This window comes from Marmota flaviventris, chromosome 7, assembly GCF_047511675.1.
Source record: "Marmota flaviventris isolate mMarFla1 chromosome 7, mMarFla1.hap1, whole genome shotgun sequence".
NCBI lineage: Eukaryota > Metazoa > Chordata > Mammalia > Rodentia > Sciuridae > Marmota > Marmota flaviventris.
The window spans coordinates 47,289,226-47,314,982 of record NC_092504.1 but is presented as its reverse complement, the minus strand read 5'-3'; the positions used below and the strand labels follow the sequence as shown (position 1 = coordinate 47,314,982).

At 37.5% G+C, this 25,757-nt stretch overlaps 1 protein-coding gene across 7 annotated transcripts in view; it reads right to left on the bottom strand.

Moving 5' to 3' along the window:
• Adgrl3 (adhesion G protein-coupled receptor L3) overlaps positions 1-23,866 on the bottom strand; it is a 759,373-nt gene extending 735,507 nt beyond the window's left edge. For all 7 annotated transcript variants that reach the window (XM_071614317.1, XM_027947334.2, XM_071614313.1 and 4 more), the window contains exon 1: positions 23,411-23,866. The gene's annotated coding sequence lies outside the window, so the exon portion shown is untranslated. The remainder of the gene's footprint in view (positions 1-23,410) is intronic.
• Positions 23,867-25,757: the final 1,891 nt, after the last annotated feature.

Sequence of the window (25,757 nt, the reverse complement as noted above, 5' to 3'; positions counted from 1 at the left end):
TCTGGCACCAATGAATTGCCTTTACACTGTACCAGGGAGCTATACCCAAAACTCCAAGAGTAAAACTTAATAAATTCCAGTGATGAGTAGTAATCTCAGAGTGAAATAACAGTACTGACTTTTTTCCCCCCTTCTTTTTCAAAGAGATAAAATAAAAAGAATATCCTGGACTAGAAGCAAGGGGACAGGAAAGCAGAGTTAGGGGGACACTTTGTCCTTCTATTTTCCATCTTGTCTGCAAGATCTTGTAGGCAGGGATGGCTGCAGATACAGTCAGAAAATGAAGTTCAATGAAAAAGAGATCCCTCTTCTTTTGCATACAGACTTGTTTCAAGCTCCTACAAGTTCTCGTGCAAAAAAGCATCAGAAATGACTATATGTTTCTAACTAGTGAGAGAAAGCAATACAATGGTGCTTGTGGACTTTGGAGATTGTTTCCCCTGCAGAGGCCTTGCGGAGGATAACTGAATGACTGTGAACCTAGATAACATAAACCAGTAACATTTTTATACACCAATAACAAACTTGCTGAAAAATGAATCAAGAAAGCAAATCCCATTCACCACCACCACCACCACAACAACAACAACAAATATATCTAGGAATAAGTTTAACCAAGTAAGTGAAAGTTCACTATAATAAAAATTACAAGACGAAAACAACGGAAGATACCAAAAATTTCCTAGGTGAAAAGAACTAATATTGTTAAAACGTATATACTATCCAACTATCTAAAGCAATCCCTTCAAAATACCAATGGTGCTCTTCACAGAAAGAGAAAAACTTATCTTAAAGTCTATAACCATAAAAGACTCAAAACAGTCAAAGCACTTTTGAGTAAAAATAACAAAGCTGGAGGTATCACAATACCTGATTTAAAAGCATAATATAAATCTATAGCAACCAAAAGAGCATGATATTGACATAAAAACCAATGCACAAACCAATGGAACAGAATAGACTATCCAGAAATAAATCCACACATTTATGCTCAATGGATGTTTGACAAAAGCATACACTAGAGAAAGGACAGATGTCTCAATAAATGTCAGTGGGAAAACTGGACATTCATATGCAGAATAATGAAACCAGATTCCCACCTCTTATTGTATATAAAAATCAACTCAACATAGATCAAAACCTAAATGTAAGGACTAAAAGTATAAAACTACTAGAAGAAAACACAGGGGAAACACTTCAAGACATCAGTAAAGGCAATGACTGTTTTGGATAAGAACCCCAAAGCACAAGTAACAAAAGCAAAAACAGACAAATGGGATTACATGAAACCAAGAAGTTTCTGTGGTGCAAAGAACACCATCAACTGATTAAAGAGCCAACCTGCACAGTGAGAGAAAATATCTGCAAATTATTTATCCAACAAGGGACTGATACCTAGAATATGTAAGAAACATAAAAAATGTGATAAAATGGACATATGATTTAAACAGACATTTCTCAAAAGAAGATAAACAAATGGTTAACAAGTATATAACAATGTGCTCCATATCACTGATTATCAGGAAAATGCTAATTATGGTTTCAATCCTTAGCACCACATAAAATAAAGACAGAGGCTGGGGCTGGGGCTCAGTGGTAGAGCGTGCCTAGCATGTGTGAGGCACTGGGTTAGATACTCATCACCACATAAAAAATAAATAAATAAATAAAATGAAGGTAATGTGTCCATCTACAACTTAAAAAAAATTAAAAATAAAATAAAGATATTGTGTCCACCTATAACTAAAAAAATAAATATTAAAAAGCAAAAAAAACACAATGAGATCTCATCTCACCCCAGTTAGAATAGCTAATAAAAGACAAAAAAAAAAAAATACAAATGACAGGCTACAGAAAAAGGGAACTTGTTTACACAGTATTTCTACAGATTTAAATTAGTACAGCCATTATGGAGGTTCCTAAAAAAAAAAAATTTTTATTTGATCCAGTTATCCCATTTTGGGTTATGTATCGAAAAAAATGAAATCAGTATTACAAAAAGATATCAGCACGGCCATGATTATTACAGTACTATTCAATAGCCAAGATGTAGAATGAACCAAGGTATCCATTGACAACTAAATGAATAAAGAGAATGTGGTATATGCAGTGGAATATTATTCAGCCGTGAAGAAAATGAAATCCTGTCATTTGTCACAAAATAAACAGAAGTAGAAGAATTTCTGCTCAGTAAAATAAGCCAGGCATAAAAAGAAATTACCGCATACCTTTACTCATATGTGGAAGCTAAAGAAGTTGATTTCATAGAAACAGAGATAGAACATTGGTCATGAGAAGCTAGGGATGGTGGGATGCAGGGTTGTACAGGGAGTTTGGATAATGAGTATCAAAATGCAGCTAAATAAGAGGAATAAATATTTAAAATAAATAATTTTAGTGTTCTGCAACACATTAGGGTAACAACATTTTACAGCAATTTATTATCTATCTTATAAGGAAGTAGAAGATGGGGACTCAAGGGCTCCTAACACAAAGAAATGATAAATGTTGAAGGAGATGGAAATGGTACTTAATGTAGTTTGATAATTACACATGTGTTTCTGCATCAAATTATCACACTATATCCCATAAATATTTACAATTTTAAAAGTAAAGAAATAATAATTTTTTTAAAAAATGCAATGCAACTTTTCTTTATCCACAAAGAATCTGGAAGACCTTTCCAGTTGTAAAAACGTGAAAGCACTTAGTGCTTCAATAAAAAGCAGTTAGTGTGTAATTTGGAAATTGTTTTTAGGATCAAAATTAACTCGTGCATTTAAAGTTTCTCCCACCAATATACCAAAATTGTAATAAATTTTAGAGATTTAAAGGGTTGTTCCCATATTGAGGTAACATGTATTTTATAGTTAATGGTAACAAAGATCTAAGTCAAGATACTTCAACATACTTTAGATTAAGAATTCTCTTAACAAATTATAGCCATGGAAAATGAACACATTTAAAGTTTCCTGAAAGCTGAAAGAAAGTAATGATAAAGGTAATTACCAAATGAAATTTTCATCAACTATGATTTTGAGGTGCAACTCAGGTATGCATAAAGTTTGTTTTGAAAATAAAAATTCAAGTGTGACATTTTAAAAAATTTAGTTTAAAATAACTCCTACAAACCAATATAGAACTTTTATGAGTGAAAAAAATACTAACTCAGGCAATGCATCAAAAATTTAAGAGGCTAAATGTCAAGACACTTACCTAGTACTTATGAACTCCTAGGTTTGAATATTATGCTTGGAAACTTCCACAGATCATTGCATTCATTTAAAGTCTGGGATCTGTAAGAATCTTGCTCTTGGAAGCAGATCACCTGCTTTCCATATTGCTATTTCCACTGTGTTTCACAAGGCCCCATGAGGCAGGCAGAAACTAACCAATGCAGGAACAATAAGGCAAGTCAAGACACTCAACAATCAACAAGTCACAAACATCACACACCTTCAGACACACTATCAACACCATAGGAAAAAAAATAAAGATCAATAGGGGTGGTTACCCCACAGTGTGTGGGCCCAACACCCACGATGCTGACACATAAGTCTTAAATGCAAGTGGAGGCATCTGACCAGCTCCACCACTCACCAATCTGGTTCTACACCTACATTCGAAATCACTCTGTTACAGGAGAAGCTAAGAGTATTGTTGTATTTCTCATTCATCAAGTCTCTGAAACAAGAAGGCCAATGAGTAATCCATAAAACGACTATTCTGCATTGCAGAGAGCTCATTAAATATACTTTCTACTCTGACCTCGAAATGCCATAATAAAAGCAAGAGGACACAATTCAACTGCATCAACCATTCCACCCTCCGCCTTGGCATTCTCGAGTCTCTCCAAAGAGAATGTTGTGAAGTGCTTCCAACCAATTTTCTATTCACCAATTAAGAATCCTTTCAAAATGTGCTTTGTAAAGAAGATTTGAGGAAAGCTATGATGAGAAAAGTAATCTGACTTTTAAAAATATCTGAGACTCATCCTTAACAACTAAGCCTTTCTTAGCTGGGCATGGTTGCATGTGCCTTAATCCCAGTGGCTCTGGAGGCTGAGGAAGGAGGCTCGACAACTTAGCAGATTCAGCAACTTAGCAAAACCCTAATTAACTTAGTGAGACCCTGTCTTTAAACAAAATATAAAAAAAGGGCTGGGGATGTGGTTCAGTGGTTAAGCACCACTGGGTTTAATCATTGGTACACACACACACACACACACACACACACGGAATTAATCCTTTCTTGGAAGTGCAAACAAAATTCTACCTTCAATCTTCATTTTCCTAATTTCCTTGATAAGTAGTCCAGATGAACATTCACATGAACTGGAAACATCAGTTTGTTCAATTATTATAGTTCATTAGCAGTTTTCTACTATTTTAACAATTTTCCCTATAAACTTTCTATACATTGACAAAAATCAACAATTACAAGCTTACTATCAAACTCTTAATCACAACTCCATGTATATAAAACCATGGAGGGCTGGTGATATAGCTCAGTTGGTTTAGTGCTTGCCTTGCATGCACTTAGGCCCTGGGTTCAATCCCCAGCACCGCAAAAACAAAACAAAGACAAAAATGGAGACTCCCAAGACACAACGTTAATTTAAATTTCAAGCTTTATTTTGAGAAAGTAATGCCACTATTGTCTTCAGAGGAAACTATTCATCTGTGGTGTGGGTTTCCTCAGACCTTTCTTGACTAGGCAGTAGGAAGATCAGAATATGGACTTCATTCCTTAACAATTTGGTTATGGCTCTTATAAGTCCCTAAATTCCTGCCATTCTTCTCACAGGCGTTTCCAATGGGGCTTGAAATTAACCTTTTTTTCTTTCTTTCTTTTTTTTTTTTTTTGCCTTACACCTTATTTTGCTTAGTTTGTTAATTTCGACTTGTTTTACCTCATTGTTTTGCATTAGACTACATTTCCTGACCACACCAGCTCAGATGAAAAAGGAGTTGAATTATCCAAAGCTATAGAACCAAAAAGAATAAGCAATAAACAAAACAGTACTTCTCCTATGAATTCCAACAGGTCTTTTAAAAGGGAAAGATAGGTTTTTTAGTTAGCATCTTCACTGCTGTGACTGAAGACTCTGACCAGAACAACTGTAAGGAGGAAAAGTTTACTTGAGGGCTCACAGTTCCAGAGGTCTTAGTCCATAGTAGGCTGGCTCCATTCCTCAGGGCTCCAGGTGAGGCTGACCCTCATGGTGGGAGAGGGTGACAAAAGAAGCAGCTCACATCAGGAAGCAGACAGAGAAAGACTCCAGCTCCAGATACAAAAATGTATACCCCTTAGCCACGCCCCCAATTAACCACTTCCTCCAGCCACATCCCACCTGCATTTGGTTGTGGCTCAGTTAATCCAATCAGGGATTAATTCACTGATTGGGCTAAGATTCTCACAACCCAATCATTTCTCCTCTGGACCTTCTTGCATTGTCTAACACATTAGCTTTTGGGAGACATCACACATCCAAACCACAACAATAGAGGTTCACATTTGGGGAAAAAAAAAAACACCTTGATCAAATCACATACTTGTGATACCCCAATAGCATCCTAACAAGTAGCCTCCAGATTACATAAGATTAGTGCAACACTTCCAGGACATATAAACTAAATGAAAAGTAGAATTAAATTCCATGACTCCAGAAGGATTAAAAAAAGAGTAAAAAGTCATAAAAATAAAAATTCTAAAAGGCTTTCACTGCAATTACGGTTATGATGGAGTTGGCACAGCATGGTTTTAACCACATATAAGATTAATATTTATTTTCAACAAATGTAGCTAGAACAATGTTATTATATCCCCTCCTTCTTTTTTTAAACTAGGAGCACGCTGATTGAAATGGATTCATTTATCTAAGCTGACAGCTAGACAAAACTATATTGTGAATATTTTTTCTCTCTGATTAAATAAGAACTCAGCAACATCTGGTTTGCTACAACAATTACCCAAAATTATTCAAAATAAGTTTTTAAAATATGTTTAAATATGTCACTCCATTTAACAGTTCTTTTTAATACAACATTCAAAAAATATAAATTATAAAACAATTTAATTATAGAAGTATTAAATTCTAATGAGACTAAAAAACAGAAAAATCACTAACTTGCTTTTAGAACAGTTAGGATTATAAATAAATCAGGTATTTTGTTCCTCAGAGCGAGAACCTGAGGGATTTTACCATCTTTCAACAAGTCCTTTCAGCTGTCAAGAGAGATTTTAAATAGTACCTCCTTTACACACTATAATTAGAGAACAGAGAATATCCTATATTGAAATAGCAGTCCTCCAAAAGGACACAAATATTGACATCATATTACAAATCTACCTTTGAAGGGCAGGTTCTCACAGGCAAAGGAGAAAGGGGCATGACTCCCAGTTCATACACATCTGCACTTTATTTCAGAATACCTGGCTCCAAATTGTTCTTCAAAACTATAGTTTTATCATGCATGTCAATTTTGTAATTTTTTCCTTACTATACCCAAAAATTTACTAAATAGTACTTCATTATAACTCCTAAAGTTCTTATATATTCATAATACTGTATTTTAACAGAAGAGAAGCTTATTCAGGATAAAGGTCTCTGAGCTCATTCCCCATCCTCTGTCATGGTATTTCTTTCCAACAGTGATACATTTTCTTTAAAATTGTCACTTTTAAAATAAGCAATTTTCTTCAAATCCTGATAATAGTAGTCTTATAGGAAAATATGCTTTGGGGACAGAGGAAGACTATGTCTACCTTAAAATACTAAGCATACAAACTGTGTTTTACAGCCCAAATATGTTATGTATATATTCCTACAGAATGCAGGTATTAGAAATAAGTAATAAAGGCATTTCTAGCATTCTTATCTGACAGTGCCAGTAAAGTACTCAGGCTTCCATTTATATCTCAGAAATTGCTAGATAATCATTCCTTTCAGAATAAGTCAGAGATAAAAAAGATAGTATGATGTACATCAAGTAACCTGACAGAATGATTCCAAATGGAAGGCCATGAGGACAGAAGGCAACAGATATGAAATGTAATGCCAATCTTGCAAGAAGTCTGGAAGGAAAAAAAAAAAAAGGTGCTGACTTGAACCACTATGATCCAGAGCAACTATTTTTCCTGTTAAATTCATTTATTATGACCAAATCTCACAGCAGTGCAATGTATTACATCAACTCATTTAATTCTCACTGTCCTTTGTAATAGATATAATCAGCCCTAGCATCTAAGGAGCCAACTGTGGCTTAGGAAATGACCCAAAGCCATACAGATGTTACATGGCTGTCTCAAGGTTTAGGCTCAGGTCTATCTGACCATAAAGCCTGTGTTTCAAATCTCTGTCATGTGACCTCATCAAGTTATTAGAGTTCCTGCTATATTAATTTTTAACTCATACATGATATTTCTCATGCAATGTTTTATCTAGCATATTACGCATCTCCAGCTTTAAGAAAAATCAAACCTCATTTAAATAATCAGGTACTTCAGGTTATGAAAAGATTAAAAGCAGTCTCAGACATCAATGGACTTGTTATTTCTATAGAAGCTTAAGACATCTAATCAAAAGCCATGACAATTTCATAAACACCATGAAAAAGACATAACAAAGAACAACAAAGAATTAGGGAACAGAACACAAGGCATATATAAATTATTAATGAAAAGCATAAAAACTAATATATATAAGGTCTTAAACAATACTCATTTTTTTCATCTGTCACTCAGAATATCAGACCACAGTGGTATCAAGAGACAAATGTACTACTGTCTTTTCAAGTATCATTAGAATAGGAATTTCTTCAAATGACATCAATAATGAGGATTTGCAAATAAACCACTTTGACTGGAATAAAATATCTTTGTGGTTTGAACCCTCTCAACTAAATTAAATGTCCAACATCTGACTTTATGAATTTTATGCAGCATTTAAAAGAAAAACATACTTTAAAATTTTTGTCATATTACAGGAGTCCAGAGAATAGATATAACTTTTGAGGTAAAAAATAAATCTGATGAAACAACTGGATACAGCAGTATAGTCACAGCCTTACATTATACAGGTCGATCTGCACAGACAGCAAGAAGTTCAGATGAGGTCATTTAACCAATGATCACCATCTCACTTGGTCCCCTAAGTCTTTATTACTTACAACACATTAGAGGTAGAAGGGATATTATTTACTGCAGACTCCTTCCTTATTACAATGAGTGGAGGTCAGAAAGAGGTAAGCTCTACCTACACTGCCCAGCTGAAAAGCTACAGAGCAGAGGCTGGGACTGTCACCTAACTGGTCTCTCCATATGACCCCCCCCCCCTTTTTGCCTTCCCTCCAATTTTGTCTACACAGAACAGCCAACATGATCTTTTAAAAATAAAAATCAGATTTTCTCATTGCTATGCATAAAACCTTTAATGATTTCCAACTGCTCCTAAACATTACAAACTGTAGACTCTTTCAACTTCCCCAATTCAGTCTCAATCCCCCAACTCAGTTGAGATCTGACTCTGCTAATAAACTCTCAAAATATCCTGAACTTGTCCTTCACAGCCCTTAACCACGGTAAATGTCAGGCACATTGCTCAATACCTCTTTATTTCTGTGATTTTGCAATTGCTAAAGTCAGAGGTTCTTTCTGCCATGTTATGTTCCACATTCCCAGCATGCTGCAGACATCTAGTGTGAACGAATATATAATAAATGGTAAAATTAATGAGTTAATGAGGCTAGTCTTTGGGGAGCTACAGAAAACAACAGAACAATTTAGAAGCCCACTTAGGAGAAGGTATCAACTTTAACAACACAAGAATGAAAAAAAATTAACACAAATAATAAATTTATCACTTTTGGGGCACACCATAAATGTAGACAGTGTGTTATATGTTGTGTGTGTATCATCTCATTTAGTCCTCACTGTAACTCAGAAGGATAAGTATTATTTTTATCCCTTTTTAACACATGAGGAAACAAAAGATTGGAGAAGTTAACTAATGTTTTCAGTGTTAACAGAGGAAAATTTGAAATTGTGCTTTTCCAACTCCCAAAATTCTGCTCCGTCTAATTTTTCTGTTGCATTCTCACGCAGAAATATTATTATTATAGTTTACATTTCTCTACACATTTTTGTTTTCAGTAAAGATCATTTGACTATAACTAAATACAATTTAATGATTATACTTTATAATACTTTTATGTGAATAAATTCAGCCATGTGAGAGGGAAAAATGAATACATGGAAAACACTGAATATTCTGAATATTGAATATTCAATGTGAATACTTTTGTAAGTGACAAAATGCTAAAATTTCCTTGATATAATATAAATATTCTGTGGGCCCAAAATTCATTTAACATGTAAATAGAAGGGAAAGAAAGTGAATATCAGAAACTATGTCAAATGCTAAATGACTTACTGTGAAAAGAGTATAACTATCTTAATAATAGAGTATAGAGAAATATTTGAGAGAATCTTATCAGAGTCCTTAACACTTCACAGAATGAAAAATATCTTCATTATGTCAGTTGTTCTTTAAATCATCACAAAAAGAATGTCTCACCTATTTTACCTTTTTAGAATGTGCTATTAGCATATGCAATGCTGGGCTTTAGCTGTTCAAGAAGGTTGAAATGTGAAAATTCTTATAAAATCAACTACCTATTGAGTTAAAGCTTTCTGAAAATGGAACTTGCAATTACTTTATTTTTTTTTATTCTGGATATTTTAGGGAGAAAGGAATACCCCCATACTTCCTCCTATTAACACATGAAATACACCTTGAGAAGCTGTATGTGTAATGTAATACAGCTCTGTAGTGCTAACATCATGCCTGGTATCATAAATGAGAATTCCTAAGTGCAAGTAGAGAAATACCTTAATAATAGGTAGCTACAAACCTGCCATGTGACTTTGGGCAAATCACTTCAACCCTTCATAACTAAATTTTCTCTTTTTAAGGAAATTAGAGTGTGGAAAACTATATCTTTTAATATCCTTTCTAGCTTTTTATTATCCCACATGCATGTACAGGGCAATTTTCAAAGGCACTTAAATTTATCTTGCAACAGTAACTTCAAAATTGCTTTCATGTTTCTTGTAAATCCATAAAGCACATTCATGCAGTTTTACAATCATTTATTTATCAAGCATTAAACTTGGTCACAAAAATGTATTCTGGTGCAGATTTAAAAAATATATGCATAGTGAAAGTACAATAAATTGCCACTGTGACTGCTAGAAATATACCAAAAATATGTCTTTACAGTTGGAAGCAGAAGTCACAACAATATCATCTAAACTAGAACTTTTAGTCCCCCCTGACTGAAGAATGAATTAATAAAATCAAATTCTGAAGATAATGCATTGCTGAAAAAATAAATTTTTCATTATACACTTTTCAGTTTTATTTAAGCTCTAATTTAAAAAACCCTCATATTTTATAGTTTTCATTCTCTAATTCAGTCTACACCTAGCAAAATTTGTGTTCATACTTACTAAATGAAGCCACAAGGTTCTGTTTCATTACTTTTTTTATTTCTTTCTTCTTTTATAAACTTCTTGAAATATGTTTATTGATCATTTACTCCTACTTCTCATATTTAAATTTTAAAAGACTAACCAAACCATCAATTATCTTGTTCCATAGGGTTTGGTAAAAGAGAGCATTGTTAACTTGACACTTTCAGAAGAACTGAAGAGATAAAGAGGTTCATTCAGAACAGAGGAAAAAAAAAAAAACAAGACATTTTATGGGGACAAAAAGTGTAAGGCTGACTTAATTCTTCATAATTCAGTTTTACTATATAGTTTTGTTTTATTAGTATATTAAATTCAAAAGTATAAATATTAATATCCAGTAAGTTTCCCTTTTTTATTATTGATTATTATACTGACCTCAGCATCTACACATTGGTACATATATAACTCAGCCACAGCTAAAAATTACAAAAAAAAAACCACATAAGCATACCACTTTACAAGACAAAAAATTAATAACTACTAACTATATTTAATTGAGAATTAGCAATCCCAAAGAATTTTCAAAAAGTTCAAAGGACCAGTTAGGCAGAGAGCAATGATGCATCTGGATCACTTTAACCAAGAAGTAAAATTCGAAGAAAATGTATTATTTTTTGACTAAGTGATCATATTTCAAGGAATCTGTGCTACAGAAATAGCTAGAAAGTTGCGGCTTTCAACACTTGTATACTCATTGTGACATCATTTATCCTAGTAAAAAATGATAACCCGGGGCTAGGGATATGGCTCAATTGGTAAAGTGCTTGCCTTGCACTTGTGGTGCTGATTTGATCCCCAGCGTCACCAAAAAAAAAAAAAAAAAAGATAACTCACATGAATAAGTCAATGTGTAAATAAATCCTATGTGTCTATACTATATTTACAGTATTTAAAATGATGCTTTCAAAAAATTAAATGGCACTGAGAAATTGGAATTCTATAAACTATACATTGAATGATATCTGTTTTAACTTTATATATCTCTACATGTCACCAGTGCTTCAATGTGACCCTGTACTATAATCAGGAAATACAATGTAAATATTGTCTTCAGAATGTACAATCAGCTACACTGGGAAGAATGAACAGGAATGAGAATCCAGACATTACTGGGAATCAAGTAACATCAAAAGAATATAAACAATACACATTAAAATAGTAGAAAGAATTCATTCCAGAATAACATCTATCAAGCTAAGAGAGACTAGCAGGGGGAAAAATAACACAGCAGGATTACTAAAACAAAGCATATGGACTAGCACACTGAGTCCCTCATACAGATTGTTCATTCATTTGTAATAAAGCAGGTTAATTTCTCACTTATAAACCTAATGTTTTCTTTCATACCCTATGACTTTTGTTGTTGTTATTGCTGCCCTATCTCAATATTCCCTAAATTCAAGGAAGAAAACACACATGCACACCACTGCTATCTCACTATCATCTATTATTCAAGAAAGATCTCATTGAATGAATGTCTGCTCAGAGGCTTTAAGCAAATTTCATTTCTGAACACTACTGTCTGCAGCCCAGCAGGCTACTTCAGCAAGATAAGATCACACATTTAATCAAATGCACCAAAAAAAAAAGAAAAGAAAAGAAAGGAAGAATCACAAAGTTTGCTTAATAACATCAAATCATAAAAATACAATGTTGACAGCATACTAATTTTTAGTGCTCTTTCTTCTTTGAGGATCTGCAACAATAAAGAAGGTCACTGTACATGGAAGCTCTTCTAATTAAGGTTTCTACTAACCTTTAAAAAATCCCCCAAATTATCTTCATATGTTACTACTTATATTGAATTGTACTTAAAAAGAAAATGAAAATTCAACAGAACTTTCCAATTTGAATAAAGAAAAAAGTAAAAAGCAATAAATTTAGGAGGATTCTACACTTACAGATAATGCCTCTGAAGCGCCACTTTACCTCATCTGGTCAAATCTCAGCATTAAACTCTACCCAAACTCTGGATTTTATAATAATGGATCCACATTAGATGGCTGTCATTGAAAAACATTACTACTGGCATGCTGAAGTATATAGTTTCTTGGGATTTGTTAGGCAACTATAAAGTTATCCATACTCCATTATTTGAAACATCCAACTTGATGAACTCTTGAATATTCTGCCTCTAAACAAAAAGTTTACATGAATAAAAATATATTTTCATCAGAAGCATTATATAATGGATACACTAGAAAACGTAAAATAATGTCTCAAACAGATGGATGAGTACATATCTGTAAACCCGTTTTTTTCCTTGATTTACTTGTATTTGCACTTATTTTATGTTACATTTATTCCCATGCCACAGGTATTTTTGTTGTTGTTGTTGTTGTTTTTTCCCTACAGTTTTTTCTGTGCAATCTGTACTTCTGGTTTAGAAACAATGTGTTCTTTTTCCATAAGGACTATGTTAATGGTGCTAACAGAGTTCATATGTAATTAATTATTCATCCATGCCCACTATCAGATGGGGAAGTTCTATTCATGTAGATGTATTCAATGCCTAGATAAAATTTAAACTTGGAAGACCAACATTATTTTCTGCATTTTTAAGCATACACTAGAAAAATCCAGCACTCTTAGTGCCAGCAAACCTGAGTCCAGCTCCCCTATTCAGTATTGTATGAGGTCAATTCCACCATTACAGGACAGAAAGAAACACACTGCTTCTGTAAAGTGACATCTTTCTGATACTTGGTGACTTCCCACATATACAAAATCTATATGATCTGGTTGGTTTAATGAGTGACTTAGCTATTTTTTAAAATAAACCTAAAATATGAACCCCTTTATTTGTATTTCTGTTGACTATTCTGGGTATGGTGAGTAGGGAATCATTTTCCAAGACCATTTTAGCTACTGACAGGAAACAAGTAAACTCATTTTGAAAGTTTTCTAGCCAAATCAACAGAGGCCAGATTTGTCTTGATTAACAAAGAATCACTATAATGAATATTCAGATGGACTTGAGTCCCATCCCCAAAATGTTTCATTATATATATATGCAGATATTCCAAAATCCAAAAATCCTGAAATCCAAAACACTTCTGATCCTAAACATTTGGGGTAAGGAATACTCAAACTGTATTATCATTCTACTACAGTCATTGAAAAAGGAATGGCTCAGTGAAGTAAAGGATATTGTCCATAGAGAAAGAAAAGAGACACTGAAAAGGCACACTCATATATTGCTGGTGGGACTGCAAATTGGTGCAGCTAATCAGGAAAGTAGTATGGAGATTCCTTGGAAAACTTGGAATGGAACCACCTTTTGACCCAGCTATCCTACTACTTGGTTTATACCCAAAGGACTTAAAAACAACATACTAGAGGGACACAGCCATATCAATGTTTATAGCAGCACAATTCAAAATAGTTCAATTGTGAAACCAATTCAGATGCCTTTTGGTAGAAGAATGGATAGGGAAATTTTGGTATATACATACACACAATGGAACACTACTCAGCATTAAAAGAGAATAAAATCATGGCATTTGCATGTAAATCGATGGAGTTGGAGAATATAATGCTAAGTGGAGTAAGCCAATCCCAGAAAACCAAAGGCCAAATGTTGTGATATGAGGATGCTGATTCATAATAATGATGGTGGTGGGGGTGGGGAGCATGGGAGGAATGAAGGAACTTTAGATAAGGCAAAGGGGAGGGAGGGGTAGAGAGGGGTAGGGAGTGGGCAAGGGAGTAGGAATGACTGTGGAATGAATTAAGACATCATTACACTAAGTACATGTATGAAAACACAAATGGTGTGAAAATACTTTGTGTACAACCAATGACTTGAAAAATTGGCTCTATATGTGTAATATGAAATGAACTGCATTCTGCCATCATGTATAACAAATTAGAATTAATAAATAATTTAATAAAGAAAAATAAATAAATATAGAGAATAAGAAAAATAATGAATATGTCATTCTACTAAATCTTGTAAGTTGAATTTTAGTATATATGACAACTAAGATACTATCATAAAATGTGTCATTTCAAAATGACTATTAAATACTTATCTGTAATGCATAAATATCACTTAAGGTGAAAGTGAAATTTAATTAAAATTATCTTTTAAAAAAGACTATATGTTATTTTAAAAGAAATGACTGCCTGGGCTGGGGTGGTAGCTCAGTGGTAGAGCTCTTGCCTAGCACATGTGAGGTACTGAGTTCAATCCTCAGCACTACATAAAAATGAATAAATAAAATAAAGGTTAAAAGAAAGAAAATGACTGCCTCAATACTTCCTCTAACATCAACTACAGTTAATAATATGATTAAAACTCACTAGACGACTTCAACTGAATATTTAAAGCTAAGATAAAGAAGAAATGCAATAGATATACACATGCCTTGTGTTAACACAAAACTATTTCTCAATAGGTTCTTTGTCCACTCCTTGAATTCATGATCAGTATTCTGAGTCAAGGTTCAAAAAACCATCAGCCACTGACAAATCAAGACACTGAAAATTAAAGAAAAAATGCTAATATAAATCAGTGGAGCTCTTCCATTCTTGCCAAAAAGAAAATCTCATACAAAAAGATGACCATCAGTCAAGACCATTTCCTCTTATCCAAAAGTATTTATTTGGAAGAGCTTTGAGGAAAGGAAGGGGAGAGGAGGGGGTAACAAAACAAAACAGGAGACTGTTGAGAAACCTCTTACAGGGTCAGCTGTCAATGGAATGCATTTTAGTATTCAAGTAACCCACCCAAGCAGAACATCAAAAACTGGGCTTGAGTCTCTCCCCTATTCTCACAGGCTCAGGCTACTGTTAGCCACTGGGGCAGTCCTGAATAGTAACACACTCTGCCTCTGCAGGACACAGAAACACCAACACAAGCTGATCAAACAGAAGTGGGTGTCACTTCTTACTTGGCTTTTCATTTTCTTGAGTCATACTTTCAAACATTTAAGTCTGGTACAATTTAGCAAGTCAGTTGTCTAATGCACAGTTTATTTTCTCATTTGTTTTCACCACCTGTGTTGTACCCTTCCTTTTTCACATGAATGTGCTGTATAAATATAGGTAAAAATCACGCAATTTTTAAAATTTCTCTTATTGGCAGGTGTCACTGAAATACAGAGTTAATTATAAAATCTGGACTTAATTATGAGACTTTCAAACCTTCTAGTCTTTAAAACAATCTGGGGATCTCAATTTTAAGAGTTCCTTTGCATTTATAGCAATCTTAGAAGGACTTGCACTTTGGCATTATAAATCTTTTAAAAGTATGGAAATCTGTAATATAAATCTTGAAGTTTATGATGACTTCATTTGGTTACAGATGCCCTTAATGCTTAGAGAACTGTTGACATTGTGTGAAAAGATCATCAGCTGTTTAATTTAAAAATTTTTAAATTAAATTGTTACTTTCATCTTACACCTGATTTAAAGTCAGTCTTCAGGCACAATGTTTGATGGATGTCAAAAATATTTTTTTTATCGGGATTATGAGTTCTGGTGGGAATTCAATAGCAGAGCATAATATGTTAAGAGGAAGAGCTCAGAAATAGTTACTAAAAGGTTAAAGAAGCAGAGAGGGAAAGACAAATAAGAGACAATAAACCTTTTTAAACAGCTTAAGAAAATGCTATTGATTTCCATAGCTCATCAAGAACTCCTCAATTAAGAAAATGATATTTGATTTAGCTAAGTTTTCTTAAGGATAGTACTCAAGGGCATTTCTAATAATAGTATGATAAATAATAACAGGTACCATGCATTAAATGCTCACTCTACCAGATATTTTTTTATTTACTTATTCTTCTCTAGAAACTAGCAATCTGGATGTTATTAACTCTATTTCTTAATAGAGAAGTTAAAACTAGAAAATTGTGCATTGGAGACTATATTCAAGTCTCTCCAATCCAAAGGTCATTTCTGAAAAATTAATAATTAAGAATGGTTGCCAGCTACACTTATCTATGGAGTATAATTTACCTTCTACAATACTAGGACAGATTGCATTAACCAAAGTGCTGAAGGTGATAGGTTCTATAATACCAATTTCTAGTGACAATTCAGAAATTACAAGATGACATGGGATACGGGCAAAAACCATAGATGACTTATAATGTAAAGTTCTCAAATGGCTGTCAAAGTGCTTGAGTGAGTAGTATTACAATTCTCCAGTTAAACTTTAGCATCTAGTAAACGTGCTCTGTATGTGGATCTTCTTTCACAAGTATGTCACCATTCACAAACAGACTCAACTACAGTATATAATTACCCCAAGGATCCTTTTCACTGAAAATGGCCTGTTGTGGTGCTTAGATAGTGATTAACAGATTAAGCATGTAGTGAGCCGTCTTTATATCACTTCAGAAAAGTGATTTCCTCCCTAATAATTCCCAAGAGACATAAATATTCAATTAGGGTCTTTGAAATCTACTTTTAATTGGCCATTCATACTCAGTACCCAACTTCAAACTTAGGTCAAGCTAACAAAGGTGTTTTATTAATTCTTCCTACAAAAAAAATCAATAACTTCCCCTAAATTTTAAATTGCAAGAGAAAAATAAAGCCAAGATTATTTTTATATAAAACTTTTAAATTTAGTAATATTTTAAGGCATACTCTAAAGCAATGATGTGAAATAAAATTGCATATCTGAATCACATGGGGAATTGATTAAAGTTTCCTAGGACCCTCATGAGACCTAACAATGATGATGATGACAGTAGAAATGATTATACCTTACTATTATATGTCAGGAACTGTTTTAAGCACTTTGCATATATTTAATCGTTGAACTTTCACAATAATCTGTGAATCTGGTAATTGTTAAACCCATTAAAATACATCAGAAAATTGAGTCACACATAAGATCCAGTATCTTGCCCAAAACCAAATAGCTTCTCAAACCCAGTCAAATACACTGAGTTCCTTTCTCTTCACCTATACACCATTCTGCCTTTCTGGATACAACTGCTGCCTAGATCTCAAATTTTTTCCTTGGCTTCTCTGTAGCTACCCCAGGACCACTCAGCAGATCATGCTGAAAACCTACGTCTTTCACTAAAGGCGAATCAAAAAACTAAAAGCAAGGTTTTTTAAAAAATATTTTTTTAGTTATACATGGACACAAGTATATTTTTATTCAGTTTTATATGGTGCTGAGGATTGAACCAGTGCCTCACATGTGCGAGGCTAGCGCTCAGCCACTGAGCCACAACCCTAACCCTAAAAGCACTTTTTTAACATTAGAATTTTAGGAAACAGAATAATGAAAATGCCAAAAAATCAATAAGTAAAATATCAAATGCGTCTGTTCTTTTTAAAGCTTGAAAATCTATTTGTTTTCTCATCCTATATGGCTCCTTGTATGGTCAGATGGGTAACACATGTGAGCAAAAGGACCTTGGAAGTTAATTTGTACAGTTCTCAATGGTTTGGGTACAAGGATTCTTTTCCACACCTAAAGTGACTTCTGATTATGTTATCTATAATAGTATTTATGCATTAATGAACTGGGAACATTTTAAAACACAAGACTACACATATGCCATATGTTATCAGAGCAATGATGTCAACACATATCATATGCCTTCTGGAAAATTCCACTGTACACTTGTTAAAAAATAGACTAAGCCAGGTATGGTGGCCCTGTCCTGTAATCCCAGTGACTCAGGAAGCTGAGGTAGGAGGATCATAAGTTAAGGCCAGCCTTAGCCACCAAGTGAGATCCTAAGCAACTTAATGAGACCCTGTCTCAAAACATAAAAAGAGACTGGGGATGTGGCTCAATACTTAAGTGTCTATGGATTCAATCCCCAGTGCCAAAAAAAGAAGAAAAGAATAAGAAGAAGGAGAAGGAGAAGGAGAAGAAGAAGAAGAAGAAGAATGAGAGTGGTAGGCAAATAACGTCTAAGCATTGTAAAGAAAATGTTTTTCTTTTTGCATACCCTGTGAAAAGGTCTCAGAGACCCACACAATTCCTTAAAATACTAGGTAAGAGCATTGTCAGCCCCTCAAAATAACTACATACAAAGTTCTACCAGACATGAATACTCAATTGGATTATTTATTTTTCCACTTCAAAGATAATTTTCCAAATAACAAGATTAATATGAACAGTATCCCATTTAAATTCTTGAATATTATGGACAAAATTTTAACTTCATCTCCATAATTACTCTTATGAAGGTATTTATTAATATTAAATGCAGGTTTTAAAGTGTCCATAAGACATAGGCAAGGCATGTTTTAATCAGATTTATAGATCCTGGGGCCAAGGGTATGGCTCAGTGGTAGAGAGCTTGCTAGCATGCCAAAGGCAACTGGTTCAATACCTGGCACTATAAAAACCAACCCACACTCTTCAAACAAGAGTGAGTGTGTGTGTGTGTGTGTGTGTGTGTGTATATGATTCTGTTACACAGATTCTGTAGGAAAAGAACTCAACCCTTTCACCCACCCACCCCAAAATAAATGGAGAATTTAATTACTTCATAATAAGACAATTAGCTTTCTTTTCTTTTTCTTTTTTCTTTTTTATTTTGTAGTTGTAGATGGTCAGAATGCCTTTATTTTATTGATTTTTATGTGGTGCTAAGGATCGAACTCTGTGCCTCATACTTACTAGGCAAGTGCTCTACCACTGAGCCCTAGTTTTCTTTTTTATGTTTGTAAACCAGTGAGCACATTCACAATTCCAAAAGGAAAAAACATATACCTGGTTACTCATGTATCCGTAGAGTTAATTTTATTCATATTCAGACCAGGGTAATACATTAAATGTTTTTTGGGGAAAACCTGCACATACCAGAAATCATAAATGCCTTCCAGGGGCATGATCACACTACTTTCTCAAATGTCAACTAACGTCAATATCAAAATTAAAATGAATGAAGAATCTGGATTTTTCTCTGCATTGATCAACAACTCCCTACCCCCCCCCCCACACACACACACAATGAAGTCAGAGAGATAACAAAGGAAACATTAGGAAGCCTCTACACACATTCAACTATTCTATTTTTTATTTTATTGCAAAATAGGGTAATTTTAAAGAAACATATACATGAAAGAAACATACATAAATGCAACAGTAGTTTAGGTATACACATACACTTGAGGGCAAACAAATGCTGAGTTACAATATAATCTCAGTCTTTAGGGGCCCTCCATTAATGACCAAATGTATATTTTGAATACAATGCAAATCTAAGATAATTTAAGGCAAAACAGCCATTTGCAAAAGTTAAGGAAGTATCAGGATCTTCTCTCTTTAAATTCTGACTGCTCTCGCAGTTCACACCATACCAAATTAAAGTAGCACAGCATTTCTCAGAATCAGTGTTTGATCTTAATACAAAAAAATCTCAATCAGTTTTTTGCTAATTTCTGTTCCACAATGCCCACTTTTAACAGTAACCATCACTTCTACTTGGCAGCCCTTTTCAAAGAGAGTTCAAACACAGCTAAAATGGTCCAAATCAAATTCTAAAAAACAATGCAATTATGTGTTATATTATTTAATTAACTTCAAACTTGTGATTTTCTAATCTTTTTTAAATCTACTATTTATGATTTCCTTGGCTACAACTTACAAAAAGGAATCAAAGGTAAATCAAGTCCACAGGAAAAAATTGCCTATCCTAATCACTAGAAACAATAGCAGGCACAGCAGCTGGAGCCAGTAAGTCCCATACTTGTTATTTTTCCCTGTGGAAAGAAATATTTAAGTCTGTAAAACATAAGAAGAACATTATAAAGAAAATCATTTCTGAAAAATGTTTCATTCATATTTTTGAGCTGGACCTGAATCTGAAGGATAATCTCACCAAGCAACCTAAACTGAGACATCAAAAGTATCAGACAAATCACATGCTGGCTTATCACTCTTCTGGCTTATCACTCTTCTGGCTTATCACTCTTCTGGCTAGGGATGCCTGATGCAGCCTAACATATCTACCTAAGAAAAATTAAGTAGTTCACATAAACCGTTGTACTAATCATTTCTCCTACCCAGTTTTAGAAATAGTTCAGTCAACCATATACTCCAGTGCAGCAGGTTACTGAATACTTAGAAGTGTTATGGAATGGCATTCAAACACTGACACATTCACCTTCAGCTAAAGACAGCACAATAAACTGACAGACACTGTTCTAATGACATCAGGACCTGTGGAATGTATGACTGCTAGGAAACACATGCTGCTAGGAAACAAAGAACAGATCTGATCAAATCTTCTAATGGAAGGACTGAGAATCATTGTGATGAGATCTTCCAAAATGGGAGGAAAAAAGTATTCTTTAAATCCTTAGAAATATTTACAAGTATAAAAACTGTAACACATACCCCCTAGAAATGAAACACATATATGATACTAGATTCTTATGGGTTAAAACATAACTCTCTAAATTTTCTATTAGGGTGATGATCACGAGCAATATCACTTATAAAAATACAACTTAATCAAGATCAGGTATTGATGATTCAGTATTTTTCTTTGGCAACCTAAATTTTTTCAAGAAGTCAAGATCTTTAAAAAAAAATCAAAAAATTAGTGTACCTAAAATCAAAGTACCCATTATACAGTGCTGTACTTTTAAAACCAAATAGGACACAGCCATTTGCAACAAACACCAAAGCAGTCAGAGCTAATACAGAAGTAAGGAATTTAATGCCATTTAATTACTGAAATTTAAAAGTAGTTATCATTGCAAAAGCAACTATTGACAAATTGTTTACCTTGTACATTCTTTACCCTTTCTTTAGTTACAAAAGAAAAAAGGAAGAGGAGAAAGAAAGATTGGATGAAACAAAGCTGACAGAACACAAATATCCTCCTAACTCCTACACAAATTATCTGGTATCCTCTTTTGGTGATACTAAAAAAGAACTGGCAATTTTATTAGCAATCCACACACAGATAAATTGGGTGCCAGAACTCCAAAGAATTTGGTACCATTACAGACTGAAAAATATATTAGGGAAATCTAAGCTCTGGTATCTCACAGGGAGATACAGGACGATCTCCAAATGAAAAATCACTGAAGTGTTTCTTTGCAAATTCTACGATGACATTCTTTAACTAGGATGGTAGCCCATGTGACACTAAAATTAGCAGACCGCCTATTTACTTCGGAGCAAACACAGAAGGTAGTTTTTCCTCCTGCCAGAGTGTATGCGTCTCATTTCCCCAGCAGCTGGCTGAAAGGATGTAAAATCAGACGTGCAAAAAGGCTTATACTTCCTAATGAGTAATCCACCCAGGAAAGTAAACAAAACAGACACCAATAGGTTCAGCTCTAAAGGAGACTGTGGATGCTTACACTGTTGTTTACAATGTTCTCTAACTACTGCAGGCAAGGATCACATGGAACACAGGGAGGAGACACCCTGGAGGTGGTTCGTATGCCCGAGTTCACCCAACTGCTACATCGCTAGCCATAAATAAAGGCAGCGCATGTTTCTATCGGTGCTAGGAAAGTAGCCAGAGAATTCTAAGGACCAGAGGTTATGCTGGTTTGACTTGATTACTTCAATCTGTTCGAAAGATGACTACTCTATGAGGTCCTCACCAGGGCCAATCTAGGGTGCGTCGAGCGCTGCACCAGCGACTCTCACGCGTCCCACGCATCTCGCTGAACTGCGCCTCTCCGGGGAAGAGCGAACACAGTGTGAGGCTTCCTCACAATCCTACAGGGCCCCCTTGGCCTCCCCAAACCAGATTTTCCAGTTAAGCGGATGCCAGGCGATTTTGATAAGCAAGCTCTTCTCAAGTAGCATCAGCACATCCCAGCACACATCTCCCTGACATCCTCCCGGCGCAGGAACGCGCACACCCAGACAGGCACACGCGGACCCCACTGCCAACTAACCCTGGTAGAGGAGGTCGTTCCCCACTCCTGCAAACGTACACACCTAAAATTGCTGGGACGCTGGAACATTCAGTCTGCAAGCTCCGAAGTGGGACCACAGGCTGGGTCTCGGCGGCATCAAAGCTCAGCTACAGCCTAGACTTCCTCTCTCCGGAGAGAGAAGCTCCAGGGTGCCTGCCCTCCTACCTGTAACCCGCGTCCACCAGTGTTCTACTCACCCTACCCCCGGGCCGAGCCCACCCTGATTCATTTAACACCACCTCCTGCCTAGTGCCTACTAGCAGCACACCTCAGTCCCCGGCCATCCGTAAAAGTGACAGCTTTCTCCAGCCACAATCGCCTAACAAAGCCTGGGCACGCAAGTCTAAACCAAACTGCCGTGAAGGGGACACAACAGGCGGGGTGCGGATAGGCAGAGCGGCTCCACAACTCAGGGGCGCGACCTGGGCAAGCGAGGCCACCTTGGATGCTCCAAGACAGGCGTCAAGAGAAGACCGCGCAAGGCTCACCACCCCGCATTCTCCATCACCTCAGAGCCCAGCCTCTCACCCAGTCCCTGTCCGTCCTCCAGCATGCTCCTGCTTCGAGTGGCAAGAGCTCCAGTCCAGTGGAGAAAAGGCGCCCCCTCGGTTGCTTTCAGCCCCTACCAGGGGAAGGCACTGGGGTGAGAGGAGAAGGAAAATTCCCGGGGTGGAAACCTTTTCTATTCCCCAGCGTGTGCGACAGCGAATGCGCCCGGTCTCCTCTCGCGTTCATCCTGCTCAACCGCCAAATCGCCCAATGGCTGATAAAACCTCGAACCCGTGCCAGACCTGAGCGCCCACCAGCCAGGAGGCTCCCTTCCCGCCCCGCATCACGATCGGATGAGTGTGTGAGAGGGCGAGTGTGTGACGGCGAGTGTGTGAGTGGAAGGGTGAGTGTGCATGAACCCCGCACCCCCTCAGTTGCCCGCCTGGCGGATGCCGCCGCCTGGGCCAGACCAGGACGACCACTATGATGAAGAGTGAGAAGAATAAATTACCTTCTGCAACCGCCGGTCCCTGAGATCGTCCCATCAGTTGCTCAACAACCTGCAGCGGGGTGCAGTTTCCACAATCCAGCCATAGAGCCCGGGGCAAAAGATGGACTGGCCCCAGCAAAGACACCCCCACCACACGCGGCCAAAAAAAATGATAAAGCCAGAGAAGGCAGCAGGAGGGTGGAGACCCCAGTCAAGAAAACAACAACAAAAGTCTCTCTTCCCTTTCTTCTGCAACACAGCCGTGGAGAAAGAGAAGAGGGAAAGCCAAATGCTTGTCGTCCTTTACGTTTCCTCTCTTCACACACCCCAAGGGGGCAAAAGCGGAGCAAAGAGAAAGGAGGGTTCAAATGTCTCTCCCAGTTCACAGTTGCACAACTTCGGAGTCAGACTCAGTCTCCAGCGGCAGCCCAGGAACCCAAGTGGTAGCTATTAACATGCGGCAGTCATAGCTGGAGCTGCTTCTCTTCTTGCTGCTGCTGCTGCTGCTGCCGCCGCCGCCGCCACCGCCGCCGCCGCCGCCGCCGCTTAAGAAAAGACGCTGCTGAGGAGACCAAAAATCTTCCACCATCCCCCCAGCCGATCTTTATATCCAGTTCTCCCACCCCACCCCCCTTCTCTTTCTTTTTCTTCTTCTTCCTCGTCCTCCTCTCTCCGCCTCGGAGCGGGAGTGATGGAATAGGTAGGGAGAGCCGCTAGGGCCAGGGGTGGCTTCTCCGCCAAACCCTCCTCTTCTTCTTCTTCCTCCTCCCCCCAAGGTTCTCTCCCAGCCGAGGGTCCGATCTCGCGCCCGCAACCTGTGCGGAGAACCGGAGCGAGAGCCACGCAAACTCCTTCTCTGGTGCACGGCGGGGACGCGCGGGAAGAGCGTGTGCCCTGCAGCCTAGGGCTGCGTCCCGGGGGCTGGCGAGCCCCGAGCCCGGGAGGTGGCTGATTAGCTCGCCGGTCGGGCCAGGCAGCTGCGGGCATGTGGGAGCTTCATCGCGCGGCCCGGGCTCCGCGCCGCCGCCGCCGCCGCCGCCGCTGCTTCGATTCTTTTTCTTCTTCGACTCCCAAAAGCGAGCGAGGCTCTGGCGCTTTCCAGACAAGCACACTCACACACGCGCACACACGAGCGAGCTTCTGCCAAAGCAAACCGTGCAACCCGCGCGCGCGCACACCCGAAGAAAGAGGACAGGCGAAAAGAGAAGAAAGAAAGGGGAGGGGGCGAGTCACTGGCGGCGGCAGCGGCAGCAGCTGCGGGAGCCGAGGCAACAAGCAGCCCGGGAAATGCCTACAGCGGCGGCGGCAGTGCAGGCGCCCACCCGGACCAGCCGCAGCATCTGCATCCCCGCTCCTGGGAACTGGAGCAAGAGGGGCTGGGCGGGCAGGCGAAGCGGCGACGTGCGGAAAGCCGGTCGGAGAACGGGTAGCGCCGGAGCCGTGCAGCTAGCGCGCGGCGAAAACAGCCGGGGCCCGAGCCGAGGCCAGAATGAGCCACCCGCAGGCGGGCGAGCGAGCAAGCAAGCGGCGAGAGCTCCCAGAACCCCGGAGGGGGGCTCGAGCCGGGGGAAGGGGGTGGCCGACAAAACCCGGATCTGGAGTGCCTGCGGGCTCCACCTAGCAGCTCGGCAGAAGCTTGGAGGTGGGAAGGAGAGGGCTGCTACCAGAGGCTTCTTTTTCAGGGTTTATCAGACAAAGAGTACCTCTCTCAGGGCTGGGAGGCTCGCTCGAGCTGTCTCTCTCTCTCTCTCTCTCTCTCTCTCTCTCTCTCTCTCTCTCTCTCTCTCTGTCTCCCTCTCTCTCTCTCTCCCTCCTTCTTTCCCTCTCTCTCCCTCCTTCTCTCTCCCCAGCTCTTTCTCTCCCTCTCCCCCTACCTCCCTTTCTTTCCTCTCTCCCTCCTTTACTCTTCTCACTCCTTTGTAGGTGAATTAACGATATTAGGTAGAGTCCTACCAGTGTCTTTTTTCCAGTGCAGATTATTCCGTATTTTCATTATGCGGGTACCGAGTCCTAAAGCATTTCCTGCCTTTGGTCCATTTTATGTTCCTTCAACTTAGCTCATGCATGCAAGTTCATTGCAGAGTTTAAAGTATATTTGTCTGATAAGTGGGTGTGAGGATTCGATGATTTTATTTCAGAATATCTATATAAATTAACTGGTGGATATAGAAAAGTGCAGATTTCAAAGCCATGCCTTCTGATAGAGGGAAAGTTTGCTCAAGTTACCTAAGTGACCTTGGTTGATGACTGATCCTCTTGGTGAGGTCTTCGTAAATGAAAGGGTTAAGTATATCATTTCTAAAAAGTCTTTTTCTGCTCTAAATGTTTTTAATTTCAAATGGCTAAGTGTTATTTTTCTGTATCTATA